Source organism: Sarcophilus harrisii, chromosome 6, assembly GCF_902635505.1.
Source record: "Sarcophilus harrisii chromosome 6, mSarHar1.11, whole genome shotgun sequence".
NCBI classification, from domain to species: Eukaryota; Metazoa; Chordata; class Mammalia; order Dasyuromorphia; family Dasyuridae; genus Sarcophilus; species Sarcophilus harrisii.
Genome location: NC_045431.1, coordinates 10,339,652 through 10,351,986, shown reverse-complemented (window position 1 = coordinate 10,351,986; position 12,335 = coordinate 10,339,652).

The following is a 12,335-nucleotide window of genomic DNA, read 5'->3' as shown; positions in this document are numbered from 1 at the left end:
CATCTCTTTACCTCTCACTGCCCTGGAAACTCTGCCAGAGGAGAATTTGCTCCCGAATTGTGATATAGATCAGTTAAAGGAATTTTGTGCCTTGAGAATTGGGCTACAGATATCTATATTTATCATTATTGTTTTCATTTTGAATGGCCAGGGTCAATTTGTTTCTTTGAACTTTTTGCATTGGATATAAGAATTTTCTTTTAATGTCTTTTTTTGGGGGAGGGGCCTGACTTGGGGAGAAGCAGCAGATGGAAGATTCAATACATGCTTGCATAAATAAACAAATGAATAAGTAAAAAATGAATGACAGACAAAATAAACAATAAAATAAACAAGTAAAAGAATGAAAATAATCAAAATATTAATATTCACTAACAGAGCCTTTTCAATGTACCTAAGCTTGGTAAAACACATTTCTAAAGACAAACTAGCTTCATGGAATAACCATAAGTGATTAATATATATTATATAAATGAATATATAATATAAATCAATACATGATAATTTACAACAGTCCATGGAGTAAGAGATTAGGATCGAATATGCTTTAATTTGATGGTTTTTGTGATTCCTTTGTTTTGTTTTATTTTTTGCCCTACCTGTTTGTGTATTTTTGACCATAACCTGTGACTTGATGGCAGCAACCGAGCTCCTGCTAATGAAATTCCCTCTTCCAAAAACAGGCAAGAAAGTGTTTTGCATAACAATGCCCTACAACTTATAATCTTTAAAAAGCATTTTAGGATATCTGGAAGGTTCAGCAATATGCTCAAGATCACAGAAATAATTATTTGTAAGAATTGGGATTTGACTCCAAGTGTTCCTGAATCCTGACGGAAATCTCTACCCACTTTGCTAGAGCTTCTTTAGCTTTTCCCATTTGTGAACCCTTTTCACCTGATTAATTTTCAGGTCTGGCATTTTCTTCCTGGATGCTTGAAAATCCTCTCTTTCCCTGAATGACCCTCTTTTTCTCTGAAGGAATATACTCAGTTTTGCTGGACAGTTGATTCTTGATATTGTCTGGTCCTTTAATATAGAAACTGATAAATCTTGTGTCCTGACTGTGGCTATACTATAATTGAATTTTTTCTTTCTGGATGGTTACAATGTTTTCTCCTTGACCTAGGGATTCTGGAATTTGGCTATAATATTCCTGGTTTTCATATTTTGTGATCTTTATCAGGAGATGATTAGTTAATTGTTTAAATTTCTATTTTACCCTCTTCTTCCAGCATATCAGGGGAGCTTTCCTTGATAATTTCTTAAAATATGATACCCTGGCTTTTTTATCATAACTTTGAAGTAGATCAATAATTTGTATATTACTTCTCCTGGTTCTATTTTCCAGGTCAGTTGTTTTTCCAATGAGATATTTCAGTTTTTTCTATTTTTATTTTTTTGCTGTATTGTATCTTAATTTCTCATAAAGTAATTAGTTTTTATTTGCTCAATTCTAATGTTTAAGGAATTATCTTCCTCTGTGAGATTTTATACCTCCTTTCCTATTTGACCAATTTTTAAAAGGCATTCTTCTCCTCATTAACTTTTTGTATTTTTTTGCACCACTCTCACTTTACCCCCTAGTTTTTCCTCTATCTCTCTTACTTGATTTCCAAAATCCTTTGCCTCTTCCATAGCCCAGACCAATCCTTATTTTCCTTTGAGGCTTTGGATGTAGGAGCTTTGACTTTATCTTCTTCTGAATGTGTGTTTTGATCTTCCTTGTCACCATAGTAACTTTATAGGGATCAGAAACTTTTTCTGATGTTTGCTCATTTTCCTAGCCCATTATTCAGTTTTTAGTTCTTTGTTGAAGTAGGGCTCTGTTTCCAGGGTAGAGGGTGCACTGTCCCAAGTTTCAGGGGTTTTGTGCAGGTGCTTTCAGAGACTTCTAGGAAACTACCCTGCAGTTCTCTTTTCTGCCCTGGAATGGGTAGGATTGTCCCCACTCCACTATGGCTGTAAGATCTAGTGTGTTAAAGTGACAGAATCCTCCTTAGTCAGCACTGGGGCTGGGGTCAAGGCTGGGGTGCAATGACCTGCACTAGGATAGCGTGCTAGGCTGTCACTCTTGTTCCAATTTTTCTGCTGACCTTCCAAGTCCTTCTTGGTGTCTCTGGGCTGAGAGGTCTGGAAGCCACCAGTACAGCTACTGGTTCAGAGGTTCAGCTTTGCTGAAGTTGGGGTCCCCAGAGTTGGGATCTGCCCTGGGATTTTGTGCTGGTTCCCACACCCACAGATCTTTTCTGCTGTTGTCTTCAGTGTCTCTGGGCTGAGAGCTCTAGAAACCCCCTGTACTGGTGGTGATTCAGAGGGTTCTATGGTATCTACCTTACTGGTATAGGTCAGGGGCCACACTAGAGACAGCTTCATGAGACCCAGGTATAAAGGTATATAAAATAGGAATACAAATCAAACCTTTACTGATAATAAATCTTACTTTCCCAATTTTCACATTGTTACATGATTTCATATGTCATTACAACCCATCATTTAAAAAGTTTTCCTCTGTAAAATGCTTTCTTTCTTTATACTATTTTACTTTCTTTAAAAGATTTTGAATTGTGTATAATTTGGATGCTTTAAGCAAAACCTTTGGTATCTGAGAGGTGACATGCTCTATTGGGTCATCATGGCCATTTCCTGGCTCTTTTAGGATGATTCCCAACCATATTTGCTGCTCCATCCAATCCAATTTTAATTGGCTTGAGTAAATGAATTTCTATTGCTTCCCTTGAGAGATTATTCTATTTGCACAGTGAATTGGCTGGCAAGAAATGTTTTCATTATCCAGAGAATATTTTTCTACTTTGAGTTTCATTCATAGGACCTAGTCATTTTCTTTGGACCACTGGTGCAGAATTCTTAGTCCTTCTTGTTATTTACGTATTTCAAATGGTGGCTTTCATATCTTTTTCCTCATGGAGTAATTGAATGAAGTAGATTTTTCAAGACATTTTCTTTCTTTGTAAATCAAGCCCTGTAGATATGTAATCTTCAGGTTGCTTTTCTTTGAATTCCCTTCAATTTAAAAACATGTTTCTGGCGATGTCATTCTGTTCTGCAATAAAAATGTTCCATTTTGATAACAGCAATCAAACCTGCCTTACTTCACAGGGGAAAGATAAAGGAGAGACCTCCTAATGCTGAATTCACTTGTAATACTATATTACATGAAAATATTCAGCTCTTTGTTTTAACTGTTTCCATGGTCTGTGCAAGGTTTTAATATATGTACTGAGTATCTAGCCCAAAGGAAGAACTTTAGATGTAAAACTGTTGTGATAAAAAAGAGACAAGTTTTAACCTTTCTTTGAATAATTTATAATTTAGACTATGTTCATAAGGGGCATTATACCTCAATGCTTCATTAAAACTGACTGTAAAAATATTTGTTTGCCAAGCAGGAGATGTATTTTTCACTTAGTATTTTGCACTGATCTAGATGCTTAGTGCTCAGTTAAAATATTTTAGAGTTGAAAAGGACCATAAGGTTCCCTAGACAAATTTTCTACTCAACTTAAAGATTCCCCAATCAATATTCCTATTAGATTATGCTTGAATGTTTTCAGTGATAGGGATGCAATTACCTTGCTAAGCATCTCATTCTATTGTTTGGCAGCCTTAATTACATAAAAAGCATTTAAAAATATTAAAGCCAAATATCCCTCTTTTGACCTTCCTGTCTTGCCTCTCCCAGTTCTGTTCTCTGGAGTAACATAAAGTAAGTTGAACTTCTCTTCCCCATGGAAGACTTTAAGATATTTCTAAATGTTATAAATAAATTCAAACACATTTCCTCCTTTCTAAGTATGGGTTCTTCTAGAGATATCCACCATTTATTCCTCATTTGTGAGTTTCTTCATCTTTCCTGTATCATTTGTCATACATTTGTCCTTCTTGGGTCACGATCTACCATGTATGACATATCTGATCTCATTTACTAGATTATAAGATCTCTGGGAGCATGGGTTGTTGTATATCATTCAGCAGCATGAGTAGATCACTGGCTTCAGAAGCAGAAAGAACTGGGTTCAAGTTCTTCCTTTGACAAACACTGACTATGTGACATGTCACTAAACTTTTCAGTATTTACAATAACTCTCTTAGGCTCTAAAGTGTAGAAACCATGCTCCCTGCATTGGGGAGAGGCCATTTTCTCCATTCAGGAATTCCCTGTACAAATGAAACCCCAAACTCAATTCCTACCTGTGTTTCTTTCACTGTATATTACAGTAGTCTCTCCAGGGTAGTCAGTATACATTTAATGGGTATGGTCTTTATTCTTTTTAAAAATAGTTTTATTTTCCTCAGTTTTTAGAATTTGTTTTAAATTTTTCAAGTTCTAGATTCTCCCTCTTTATCCCCACACCTCCTCTTTGAGAAGACTATGTGAAGCTGGGCAAAAAAATTTCCAGTTTTTATTTTTTATTATCTTGGTTTCTCTTGGGAATGGGGTTCGGTTCATCACTATCTTTTTTTATAGATGTGAGATGGTAACATCTCACTATATATTTATGCACTATGAATAATAGAGACAGCAAATGGAACTTTGCCCAAATGGCTATCACACTGTGCATATCCTTTGCCCCAGCAGTGTTTCTACAGGGCTTATACCCCAAAGAGATCTTAAAGGAGGGAAAGGGACCCCATGTGCAGAAATGTTTGTGGCAGTTCTTTGTGTAGTAGCCAGAAACTGGAAACTGGGTGGATGCCCATCGGTGCGAAATAAATGATAACATATGAATGTTATGGAATATTATTGTTCCATAAGAAAGGATCAGCAGGAAGATTTCCGAAAAACCTGAGAATTACATGAACTTATGCTAAGTGAAGTGAATAGAACCAAGAGAACATTTCACACAGAAACAACAAGATCCAGTCTGGTGGATGTGCGTCTTTTCAACAATGAGCTGATTCAAGTCAATTCCAATAACAAGACAGTATTTTCATCTTTTTATCATTATTTGCTTTTGTTTTCTTTCTCATTTTTTTCCTTTTTGATCTAATTTTTCTTGTACAGCATGATGAATGGAGAAATACATATAGAAGAATTGAACAAGTTTCACGTGTATTAAATTATTTGCTTCTAGGGAAAGAGATAGAAGGAAGGCAGGGAGGAAATTTTAGAACACAAGGCTTTGCAAGGGTGAATGTTGAAAACTATCTTTGCATGCAGTTTGAAAATAAAAACCCTTTTAAAAAATATTCAACAATAGCTCTCTGCTTTACTAAGGGGAAAAATTGATTTTCCACATGATTTTTCCCTGATGAATAATGCTAACAAGTCTTCAACAACTCTACTGATCATTTATAACATTTCCATGACTTGTCCAAACAATGATCTCCTCGTGTAATTATCAGCAAAGGAGTGCATAGGTAATGACTCTGGGGACAGTTATTTGAGTTAGTTTAATGTGGTGGATAGAATAGAATTCTAGACTTGGAATTAAGATAACTTGGGTTCAAATCGTATCTCGCACTTAGTGTGGGCCCTAGACAAGTTACTTAACCTCTTAGTTCATTCCCTCCTCTGTAAAATATTATACTGATATTGATAGTCTTAGCTTCCAAGATTGATGTGATAATCAAATAAAATAACCTGTAACCAATTTCCAAATGTCAAATCACCATCAGAATGGTAATTTTAATCAACAGTAGTACCTTGCAAATGTTAAGATACTTGATGAATGCTTTTGAATGATAAGTATTATGATTTATAAGACTACAAACACAGAATGATAGAATTTCAGAGTAGGAAAGGAACTTGGTGACCATGTATTCTAATCCACAACTAATAATGTTAAAAAAAAAAACCTATTGTCTAATTGATCCTTTGGAAAAGGAATCCCATCTGACAAATAGAAATCTAGCCTTTGTTCACATTGCCCTTGCTGGGGACCCTTAAATGATGAGGGTGTGTATGTGAATTTCTTTCTAGCACATCCTGTTCCCTTTTAGAATGGAGGCATTTGTTCCACAAAATTTTTAATCTTTTAGCCTAAATTTTTACCCTTGACACTTTCACCCATTATTCATAGTTCTGTTGTCTGGAGCCAAAATCTATCCATGGCACTCTTTTTTAGTAATTAAAGACTATGAGAGGATCCTCTCAAAGTACTTTATACACATTACCTCATTTGATACTCAGAAAATACCTAGGAAGTAAATACAAGGATTATATATAATATATACTATATATTTCATATGTATATTATGTACTATATATGTATATATTTATACTATATAATTATTATATACATATGTAGTATATAATACATATGAAATATAAGTATGTAGTATATAATATATAATTATCATTACATATTCCATAGCATGTCATGATATATCAGTTTACATAGGAGAAGCTGAAGCTGATAGAAATGAATGTTTTTGCCATGTCTACATGACAAGTGATAAATCTGAGATCCTGGGATTTCTGATTCTGTATTCAATATCATTTTATCCTACTAGATCATGTTGTTTTTCACAAATCATCTACGTGAAAGAGCATTGTAACCCCAAGTTCAATCATTTTTAACTGTTCCATATTTGTTAAGTTGTTCTTTATTTCATTCTTCATCAAAATACAAAGGGCTTTGATGCATCAGAACCCAGCCCTTCATTTTAAGGAGTCTGGAGTTTGGTTGGGGACATAAAACATGGTCACCAAAAAGATAACTAAAATCTTCCCCCCTCCTCTGTCTCTGTATCTCTGTCTCTCTTCCTCTTTCTCTCTCTCTTTCTGTATGTCTCTGTCTCTGTGTGTCTCTCTATCTCTCTGTCTCTCTGATTCATTCTCTCTGTCTCTCTCTCTTTCCCTCTCTTCCCCCCCCCCAGTTTCTCTGTCTCTCTGTGTCTCTGTCTCTGTCTCTCTCTCTGACACACACAATGAGAACAGAATACCAAAAAGAAGAAAACGACCGTCAAAATAAAAATATCAAAGAAAGGATAAAAGTAAAAAAATAGAGATCAAGGATGAGAAAAGAGAACAGGATATTGGTTGCACATGTCTTTTTGCTTCTGCCTTTTTACTGCTCTTATCATTGTTCCTACTAGGATTTTACCTTCCAGCACATGAAATCAACTTGTTTTTCAGAAATATGATTTTGAGTTGATGAATAAGGAAAATTGCTGATTTTTTTTGTCCCTTGGGTGTCAAAGACATTCTCTTAGTGGTAGAGCTATCATTGCTAGGAGATTCTATTCTAGTTTGTCAGACACTCTTCTAAAAATTGCAAATTTGACCAACATGTTTAGTGGATTAAAAAAGCAATTCTAGCATGATACTTTGCACATAATGAAAACTTCCTTTTTTTTTTGTTTGTTTCTTTACTTCAGTAAGTATGTGTTAAACATTTACGGAGTTGTAGATGGTGTCCTGGGTTCTGGGAATACAAACTAAAATAAAATTTGACTCCATTCAGGGAGTTTACATCCAACTCCAATTTATTTCTAATTGTATGGAAACGGATACATTTGCTTCCTGCGGTAGATGTACCTTTATAAATGTTTATTCAAATCAGAGTTCTCTAAAGTCCTGTTTTGAATGCATCTTGGTGAGGTTTCACGGGAAGCTCCTGTGCATTAAATCTCCCTGTTAACCATCCCTACATTTACCTGTTCATTATAGTTATCGTTCTTGGAAGTGATGCTGTTTGTAATGGACTTGAAATCTCAGTGATTTAAGGGAACCTTCAGGAAAGAAATGACTGGGAGGAAAGTCATCCTCCAAATGCACCTGTTCTGTAATTTAGTCTCAGACTAAAATGTACTTGGGGCACAGAAAGGTTAAATGTTTGGTTCATGGTTACACAGCCCATATGAGGAAGCATGTTCTGACTCTGAGGCCAATTTCTATCCTTTTTGACTTAATGCTTTTTGCTGGTTCCATAGTACAGTGTTATTGAAATAGCTTGGAATTGGGGGAGCCATGTCTCTAATGAGCTGTGTGACCTTAAGTAAGGTAATTAACTTCTCTGGATTCCACTTTACTCATTTGCAAAATGAACAGATTATGTGTAATCAAATTTAAGGTCCCGTCAGTCTACATTATTTTATTTTTCTGCAAGTCTGGAGTTTCATGTCTTTGGCTTTCATAAAACAAGGCTTTCTACTTATTAGAAAATACAAATTACTACATCATCCTTCAGTTCCTATGAGGTTGGTCCTTCAAATACTAGGTTTGGGATATGTTCATATCCATTATAGATATTCAGTAAATATTTTCTGGTCATTATGGCACAGCTAATCATTTTAAGTAATTTTACATAAAAATCCTAATTTTGGTTAATAGCTATCACTTTCCTTCTTTGGTTTTCAGTTTATCTCAAAAATAACTTTCATTTTAAGCTTTGTTCTGGAATTTGAGATCTTCCAAAGCTCTTGGGCTAGTTTTAGACTCAAGAAAATGAAGTTAGGTCACAGTCAACCAAAGGACATCTGCTTGCCACATTCTGAAAGCATTCCCTTCCTCTGGCGACCTTCAGGGCCAGTAAGTTTCTGATAGATGGTGGCTGAGATGCAACAAGACTCTAATTAGGCACCTAGAGGAGGACTGTTGTTCTTTATTAGCAAATGGATTAGTATTATGTGGAGCTGCAGAGATATCCAAAAAGGTGCATTTCCTAGGAATAACCCAAGTAAATGTTTTGTAGTGAAACTCATTCTCCATTGGATGTTCCTAGTAAAAAGGTCCACTTGACTTCTATGGACCAATGACCCCCAAAAAGTTAATAAATTACATTTAAATTAAATTTAAATTGCACACAAACTAATTAATTAATTGCATTTTGTCTGATTAATTAATTAATTGATATAAAAGCCAGTCAGCCAAGATCTGCCAAGGCTGGATACTTGGGCTTCAACCTCCAGGGAGAAATACCAAAGGTCAAGGAAAATTCTATATAGAAGAGCCTTTGCTCGATGTCCCTCCGTGTCCAAATGCATGCGTCTGAAGAAAGATTATCCATGGAGAAAGGGACCATCAGTCTATTTAACTTTGCAATTTACTACAACTAATATTGATTGGATCATAATTTATGGGTAACTCGAAGGCCATTTAGTCCCCTGCTGTCAATCTAGAGATGAGGAAATTGAGATCCAGGAGGGCTGATATGTCTGGGTACATAAAAGTAACAATTAGCAGAGATGGGATTGAAACATGCATTGTTACCAAATCAACCGAACCTTTTGGTATAAGTGGAATGATTACAAAAGTGTTTCTAGGCTAAAATCAAGATTTCCAGAGTAAGAAATAGATGCCATCTGATCTTCAAGATAAATTATCGTCATAACAAAACAAAGTTAGAGTGAATTTTGGGGGTACAAGAACAGACTCTATTTTAAAAGAGATTTTATGAAAGGAAGTAGTAAATCAGTGCATTGACATTATCCCGCTGCTTGTACTGTCTGTGAGATGGAGCTACAATGTGGATTTTGAAGTCATCAGAACAAAGGGAGACTCTTTTAGTTAATGCTGGGCCAGTTTGTGGCAGGCAGTGATGAACTTCCATTTAAGGATATTTTCCTAGATTTGATGCTTAATCAAATTGCTCCTTTGTAAATTCTAGCTTGCTATTACATGGAAAGGACAAAATCATAAAGTAGTGTTATTAGCTATTCACACAACTAGGCCATCTTGGGGAAAGAGAAAAGCATGTTGTCTGCCTTTGTTGTCATAAAATTCATAGTGTGTGTGTGTGTGTGTGTGCACATACATGTGAATATTTGTGTACATACATATACACCCACAAATATATAATATATACATACATACATATATATATATATGTATATAAAATAAACAACTTGAGTACTTATTGTGTGCCCATCTTTCTTTCTCCTGTTCTGGGCCCCAGATATACTCTTTTAATAGGTATGTCTATATGGGAATTGGAGAATAGCAAATGGTCTCTTTAAAAATCTGCTTATATAACTCACATAAAACTTATCCTAATTTGTTCCACAAATCATACCTTAAAATGCATGGTTGTTCAGTATAGGAACCCAAAGTCATTTTCTGAACTGGAAGCCTTTCCTTTTGCATTATTCTGAGAACTCTAGTCTCAGTAACCCCAAAATGACTAAAAGCACAAAATGAAATCATCAAGACTTGGTAGAATACAGAATTGACTTGAGGTAGTAAAGGAGCAAAGAAAAAAGAGATCAAACCAATAAGCACTTCACCACTTTACAGAAGCTCTGGTCATTGGAAGATGCCCAAGTAAATTAGGGAGGTAAGACTCCGAGGAGCTTATTATTCTTTAAAAATGAGTATGCCCTCTAATTGCATATTGAATGTATTCACGGAGGCTAATGCCTTGCTTTCTTATAAAAAGAGATAGAAATCCCTCCAAGAGTTTATTGTAAAAGTCAGTACTCATTATTTGGGAACCTTTTAACAGGTTGTATTAGCAATCCTCCAAAAAGTAACCCTGGGGCAATGTAGGAGGATTGCGATTGTCTGGATTCAAAACTGCTTCTTAAATATGTCTGTGACAAAGTTATATAACTGTGGGGGGCTTTGTATCCTTGGACTAGATCATCTGCAAGGTTGTTTCCAGTTCTTCCTCCTTTAAACTACAATTGGTGTACAACACTGTATTCCATCTTCAAGATGGTGAAATAGACAAATCCAATTCTTGGAGAAAGAAAGTAAAGTATATTGTACGATAAAATACCCAGATGACATCTCTGAACAACTTCTGCATCAGATTTTGGGGTGGTGGAGTATCTCACCCAGTCAGTCACATCTCTTTTTAGAGAAGAGAAGACTGAGAGGACCAGAGAGGGTAAGACTTGCCTGGAAATATACATAGTTCAGAATTCCCATGAGTCGGTAGTTTCATCCAAATGATCACATCTTCTTATGAACCAGTTCCCAACTCATTCATACATTTTCACTGGTGCACAAAAAATCTTGCCCACCTCCTTCTGTACACCATTGAAAAATGGTTCATTCAATAAATGGAGGGGTTGTTATGGATTTTTAAAAACATTCCTTGTGAACCATTTAGTACTACTTTTGGCTCTTCTAGCTAATAGCTGAGAATAGGAAGCTAATAAAATATTAATTTATATTTACTTTCATAGGTTCATATAGATTAAATGGTATTTCTCCTATTACACAATTAATCTAGAAAGTTTATTAACTCCTTGTGTAACATGCAAAGTCAGAGATGTTGGGAGCACAATACAAGGAAGCAAGGACTACTCAGAAGGAGCTTACACTCTATTGGGGGAGACAAAGTAGAGATCATTAATTATCTAAGACTTTTTCTCACTCTTCCTTTTTCTTCTCAATCAGTTGCCTAATCTTATTTTTGAATCCTCCCAATGTCTGTCCCATTTGACTTCTTCTCTCTACTCATACTTCCACCATCTTTGTTCAGGCTCTCATTACTTTTCACCTAGATAATTGCAATAGTATCTCAATTGTTCTCCTTGGTGCAAGTCCCTCTCCACTCCACTCCAGTAGTTAAACAAAAATTTGTATGAAGAAATTAAATGTAATGTAGTTTAAGTGGAAGGGTTCTAACATTGTAGGGATGAGCAAAGACTTCATGTCGAAGTTGGTTCATGAGTTGCATCTTAAATAAGAAGAGCCATTCCTCAAGACAGATATAAGTAGAGAGCGCTTGAGAGATACCCAGGGATAAAGGCACAAAGATGGGAAATGGATAATTATGTGTGAGAAACAGAGAGAAGGCTGGTTTGGCTAGTCCCTGATGATAAGGGGGGAATAATGCCCAGTGTGGCTGAAAAGATAGATTGGATCCAAGTTGTGTAAGGCTTAGAAAGCTTAAATGAATTTGTATCTTATCCAAGAAGTAACAGAAAGCCATGGAGCTTGGCTGTGGAGGGCAGTGATGTGTTCAGATCTCTGCTTAAAGAAAATTAGTTTGACAGAAATTTGTCAGAAGGAGTGGAACAGAGAGAGACTTGAGGCAAGAATAATAATTAAGAAGCTATTGCAACTGTATAGGTGAAAAGGGCTTGAACAAAGATGGTAGAAGTGTGGTTAAAGAGAAAAGGTCAAATGGGATAAACTTTAAGAAGGTTCAGAAATAAGATCAGGCTAGAGCAAAAGCCCTGAAGTCAGGAGGACCCAAGTTCAAATCTGATCTCAGACGTAACACTTCTTGGCTATGTGACCCTGAGCCAGTTACTTAATTCCAATTGCCTCAGCAAAAGTAAATAAACAAATAAATGAATGAATAAATAAACAAGCAAAAAAAAAACCAAATAAATAAGATCCAGCAACTGAATGAAGGGGGGGGGGGGGAAAGAAGAGGAATGAGGAAAAAGTCTTAGATAATGAATGTTGAACT